The 6,506-nt window shown below is 32.6% G+C and overlaps 2 long non-coding RNA genes across 2 annotated transcripts; one reads left to right on the forward strand and one right to left on the reverse strand.

The window, feature by feature from the left end:
- The first annotated feature begins 3,207 nt into the window (after positions 1-3,207).
- Positions 3,208-4,705, forward strand: LOC134236346 (uncharacterized). Its single transcript, XR_009985597.1, has 2 exons — positions 3,208-3,306; positions 4,396-4,705. It is a non-coding gene; the product is annotated as an uncharacterized LOC134236346 (long non-coding RNA).
- Positions 4,706-5,666: 961 nt separating this feature from the next.
- Positions 5,667-6,267, reverse strand: LOC134236347 (uncharacterized). The gene is made up of 2 exons (XR_009985598.1): positions 6,190-6,267; positions 5,667-6,053 (listed from the first exon to the last, which is right to left on the reverse strand). It is a non-coding gene; the product is annotated as an uncharacterized LOC134236347 (long non-coding RNA).
- Positions 6,268-6,506: the final 239 nt, after the last annotated feature.

Below are 6,506 nucleotides of genomic sequence, written 5' to 3' on the forward strand. Positions count from 1 at the left end.
CATCTGCTTCTTCCGCAAGTTCCTCTACCATCAGTTCATCCTGTCTGCCATCCGCCACATCATCATCCGCTATCATTTCATCAGTTCAGCCATCCATCTTTGCTCCATTGCTGCCTTCATACGATGTTACACCATCCGTTGTGTCGTCTGAGACCTTGCCATCCACTTTGCCTTTCAAGTTCGGGTCATCTGAAATTCCTTCGTGTCCGCCAGTTGCTCAGCCAGACGTTCCTCCTGTACACACTACAGCCGCGACCGCGAGCCAGACCGAGGATTACGCATTCCTTTCCTTACATTCCGTCCCTGTGGAGAAAACAGATCTTGAACAGTTTGTATTCAATATTGATGTTGAAATTGATCGTTTAATTAAATTAAAAGAAATAGCTAATGCAAGATTGAATGAGAGGAGTGAGCTTTTGCGTGAGAGAGAGTTGAGACGAGAGTTAGAGAGAGAGAACAGGAGACTGAGGAGTGAGATCGACAGTTTGAAAAGGGGTGAGAGTGAGCGTGAGAATGCATATTTTTCTAGAGATGAGCGTTTGGAGATGGTTGAGAGTGCGAACGGCAGTTTGAGTTGTTATAGAAGAAATAGTACTAGCTTGTCTAACCGTCTTGGTAAGAAAGTTGTATTAGAGCCTTACAGGATTTTTGAAGAATAAATGTTGGTTTTTGTTTTTATATATGTATGTCACCTCAACTTATCTTACCATTTCATTTGTCATTTATCCTCATCTTCATGTTTTCATTATTCCATTTTCCTGTTCATCTTCATATTTTCTTCCTGTGTTTGCCTGAAATTACATATGTATACATGTACAGTGAGCTATTGTATATGCATTATCATTTCATATTTATATTTCATATTTACCTTGATGTTGGCCGGACTTTTCTCGTTCCACATTTTACGTTATGTCACCTTAATTCCGCCAGTGTGTCAGTGACTTTATTTCCGGTGATTCCGATTTTCGTACAGTGTTATATGTGCATGGACAGTTTGCACGAGGTTATGTCAAATTATGTTCACCGTCAATTAATTTTGAAAATTATGTACGGGATATAACATATGTTTTCATCTTTTTACTTTTCAGTTATTTAACGGTTTCATGATTTTCATTCCATTCCATTTTCATGTCCAAAAATCTTGACAATATTTTTTTTCAAGGTTTTTCCATAAGTGTTGTCCTGAAATTATATATATATACATAAAGAAAAGCGAGAGTACATGCAAATATACACTACATGAGCTATCATGATATGACAATTCCTTGTGAAGTCCAAGGGTTTATACGCCAATATTGTCAGTATTGAAAAACAGGCATTTAAAGTTCAAGAATATTTATTTTTTCAGGTTAAGACATTGATAAACCTACTGCATGGTATATTTCGGGCTGTGTTTGTTGTACCTGGCGGACTAGGACGTTTTAATTGAATTATCGGAAGATGTTTTAAAATTTATATTTGAATTTCAATTTACTTTTTACCTTAATGTTAAAGTAACACATAACTTAAAACGTCCCCCCTTCCATCTCCACCATTCAATTAAAACGTTCCATTAGGTTTATTTTACCTGAGCAAAATATATGCAACTTTAAATCACTGAGGTCGAATTTTCTCTAATTCCGCCATGTGTCATTCATGTGAATGTGCCAGACCGAAAAGATCGTTATCAGTGACTTTATTTCCTTTATTTTGAGAATTTCCAACATTAGTGAAAATTCCGTTATTTAGATACAGCATCATATGTATTTTTCCGGACTTTTAGTACAAGACTTATGATGAACAGGTACAAAACCTTGAAAACCTAAAATATTGTCAATAATTTTATTAAAAATGCTAATTTTTGATTTTGTTCAGGGGGCTAAAAATCACGAGAACCGTTAAATAACTGATTTTGATGTCTAACTTTTTTGGTACATAGATACTACATAAGTTATAGTTTTAACAAATTATTTATTTGTTATTTGAATTTAAATTTGAACTGAAAAAATTTAAAGACAATGTTGTGATTAGTTTTATTTTCTATTGTATGTATACCTGAATATATATGTACAGATAAATACTATACAAGTATGTGTATTATATGTCACAATGTGTTGATTGCTGATACAGAGATATGACATTTGTCATTGTGCATATTGTTATAGAGTTTAACCTTATGTGATAATAATAATTTATTACATAGATATCTGTTGTTTTGTAATATAATGTTGTTGTGGATTAATTTAAATTGTTGATTGTTTTAACTATTTGAGCGAGTATCTGCATGAGTATATATGCAGTATGTATAATTACATATGTACTCTTCATATTTTTGAGAGAGAGACTTGAGTGATGTATTTATTTGCATATTTATTTTTTTAATTTATTAATGATATAGTCATGCATACTTTATATCTTGAAACTTATGTCTTCGACATAAGGTCTTAAGGTAGGGGAATGTAGTGGAGTCGTATATTTTAATTAGAGTTATCTCTCTTGGATCTTGGATGGGGTGCGCGGTTGTCATTGACAACCGGTGCCACCGTCTGGGATCCGGGCGTTTCCGTTCCGCGTCCCTAATCAGTTCGTTCTTTTTAACTACCAGACTTAGACGTTTTTAGGAGTTTGTCTCCAATTTATTTATTTATCTACATATTTATATTGTTACCATAATATTATTTGGTCAATTCCGATTGCTGAAGTGCTGAAACTATCTATAAAGGTAAATACTCGACTACATTTCCCTTGCATTTCATTGTTTACTTGAATATTGTTTTGTTATTTGTTGATTAATAAAATACTATTTATTAAATAAATCAAAGTCATCTATCATATCTGAATAATCGTTATTGTTCTTTATTGTTTACGATCTAGATCTAGTATCTCGTGATAATCCGGGATAATTTTAAGTGGACTTTATTACAGACCACTCATCTATTTTTTTTTCAATAAAAACATTCCAACATAGGAATATTTGTGACATTATTTCGACTTTAGTGGACAATCTCTCTATAAACTAAAATTTATATTGTTAATTTTAATTATAGAATAACTAATACTAATCTTCTTTGAAGTAAATAAATGCGTAAATACTTTTATATATTTTAGATATAGTCCATTTAAAACGGATGTAACGTTGCAAACTGTGACATTATCGAATATTCTAACATTGTAAATATATCACCATCATTGCTATATTTTGGTTTTGTTTTCCACCAATATGTCACCAGGAATTACGCATGAAAAATATAATCAAACTGCTTATAAAAGACAAATTCGTAGAAGATTCAGTGTCCATCAATTTTAACATTGACGTGGTGATAGAGAGTAAGTAATATTTAAGAAATAAGATATCATTTTTAGAGTTGCATTGGGGTATGACATGAAGTCGGTCACGTGATCAAATTCTATAACGCCCGAAGGGCGTTATAGTAGATTTGATCACGTACCTACTTCATGTCATACCCCAATGAAACTCTAAAAAATGATATTTTATTTCTTATATTTATATTTTACGTTTTCATTCATGTAACAAAGAAATATAGGCATTATTTAAACTTTGATTTTGAAATGCAACATAACATTTCTCTGACGTCATGTGACGTCACAGTCGGAACTTTCCATATTGCTCATGCAGTTTACTTTCCATACGCAAGAAAGTCTGATCATGTGACCGACTGCACGTCATCGAAAATTGAATGTCATTTTTTTTAGTATTGTCATATAAGGAAAGACATTGGCAAATGTAAATATTTTCATTAATTTTCATTATCCATGTTTCTTATGATTTAAAAAAAAAATGTTATTATCAGAATTCGATTAAGCAAAGGCGAATTTTAATGGCAAATCTCTGTGTGTCTGTGAAAAGGAAGCATTATATGTACAGGCCTTTAGTTATTGTAATTAAAAAAAATTATAGGATTAAAGTTGTTGACGAAAGTTGTTTTATTTAAAAAATATTTACATTCAGTATACTTTTCTTTATGAAATCCATTAGAAATCCACGACGTTCTGATCTCTATAACACACGTGAAACCTTGTCTCACCGCGCGGTATTCAATTTGTCGGCACGGCCAGGCGTGTTGTGGAACCGATGGCATCCAAAAATATGAATTCAATGCTGAAATGATGAAGTTCCTCTGAAATTGAAATGAAAATGGAGTATTTTGCAAAAAATCTGTATTAATTGTTTTGAATAATACGGTAGATATAATTAAAACACATGATAAAAACAATATATAACAGTTACCTTCAAACTACGAAAAGAGATGTTAAACAACATATATCAATAAATCAGTCAAACTATGAAGAGGAAACCATTGAATTGTTTACCCCGTTCTCTTAATTAATCTAAAATAATTAAAGTATGGTTATCTTAGTATGAGCTCATCATGCTTAATGTACATTTTTTTTCAGAAACTTCAGAATGAGATTTATTTTACTGGCTATGTTGATTCTTCTGGCTCAGCATTCTTGCGAGGGATGTTGCATCTGTAACTGCAATATGGCCTATGGATCCTGCATAATGCGATGTAACAATATAATAGATTTTTGGGAAAAATACAACTGCATCATTGAATGTCAGAATATATATGCTGCGTGTCTGAGAAGTTGTGGTAGAGGAAGATGAATGGTTTTTTTCTATGGCAGAAAATATTTATGTGTTGAATATTGTAAACACACAATTAATAGTTCATCTTCTATTCAATAAATCTTCTTGTTAAAATATAGTTTGTTTTCAATTGAGCATTAAGTATAAAATGCAAATTGAAAGTAGTCAAATTGAAAAAAAATCCATATTTATCACTAAACATTTTGTGATTGGAAATTGTTCCTGCATTAAATGTTTTTGAGGTATGACGATTAAGATACTAAGTAAAATGTTAGAGAAGTTCAGGGAACCCGATATTTGAAGAAAACCATAATTTTTTTTTAAACCTTTAGTTTGCCTCTTTAAAAGAGGAGCTTGGGGGAAAAGATAATATGACAATCAGACGAATGTATAGATAGACAGGGTAAAAAAAATACAGTGAAACTCGGTTATAGCGAAGTCACAGGGACCTATGAAATTACTCTGCTATATCCGTTATCTGCTACATGTATGAGATATACATTAAATATAAGGTCGATACAATGACCTTGTCACCAAATACAATTTTTCATTGAGTCAAATGCTGACTGATGTTTTTCATACCAATTTTTAGTCCATTATTTATATACTGAATCGACGACAGGTTTTTTCCGTTATTTCCTGATCATGACAAGGAGCACACGGCGGGTGTGACCGGTCGGCAGGGGATGCTCACTCCTCTATGGCACCTGATCCCACCTCTGATGTTTCGAGGGTCAGTGTTTGCTCTGCTCTTATTTTGTTTTGTTTTATGGACTTTGAGATTGAATACTGTTCGTTATCTCCATATCCTTCTCATATAGCTGGGGGTCCAAAATAACTTCACTTTATCTGTGAATTTGCGATATCAATGTTTGTTCCAAGCGAGTTTTACTGCATACCAAAGCTTTCCTCAGAAGATATTCAGAGGGATGCTTCAAAACAAATCTTGTTGACAGAAAAAAATATAATTTGGATGAAAGATACACGTACATTTCTAAAGACTTAGGAAAGCAATATCATCACTTCTTGACAGCCTTTTAGAATGTTCCTGATAAAACATATTCAAACAATAAAATTAAATCACAATATTTATTCAGATCTATTTCCAATATAGAAAATATTTGAAGTATAGACAATGGACGGAATTTGAGTAACAATAAGCTTACATGTAACAGACACCTTTAAAACACTTGTATCACGGAGACAACTGATATGTAACCTCTCAGAGAATTGAACAGTCATTTATTTGTCATTCTAACCAAGAGTCATTTCTTCTGTCACACATAAGTTAAGAGAACCATTAATCTGCCATTAAATTGAAGTCTGATTGACAGGTAGTTGTCATTACTCTACAGTGCCTTCTTCTGGGTGTAAATATTTATTAACATCAGCCACTTTCTGTAAATTTTCCTTGATGATTTTCTCAGAACACATTGGACAATTTTCCTCAGTCTCCAGCAATCTATTGAAACAAAAATACAGTAATAATTAGTATTTTCATTGGTTCATCCTGTGAAAATTATAAAATGAAACAGCTTTCATACACTATGGATCAATCAGTCTCTAAAAGAGTAGTATCTGTTCTGTGTTTGACTTACTTGATGAATTCGGAGAAGATGGCTGGGAAATCACACTTGGGGCAGGCTGTCATGTCATCCTTCACCACATGGCGGCCCTGTGTAATGTAAATAAATATACAAAACTGTTTATGTGGGTAAGCAATGTCTAACATAAATAAATGCAGGCATTATTTAAATTTTAGCTTGCTGTAAAAATAGATAAACCCAATAAAGGTTAAAAACATAAAATTTATGAGGTCAATATGCATTATATACGGTGGATAACTCACCATGTCAATGCAATTTTTTTTTTGTTTGAGACTAGAGAAGCCAGTACACTATACAAGAGGCCCACG

The sequence above is a fragment of the Saccostrea cucullata genome, unplaced genomic scaffold, assembly GCF_032062105.1.
Source record: "Saccostrea cucullata isolate Sc308-1 unplaced genomic scaffold, CSIRO_AGI_Scuc_v1 ctg3395, whole genome shotgun sequence".
Classification (NCBI taxonomy): domain Eukaryota; kingdom Metazoa; phylum Mollusca; class Bivalvia; order Ostreida; family Ostreidae; genus Saccostrea; species Saccostrea cuccullata.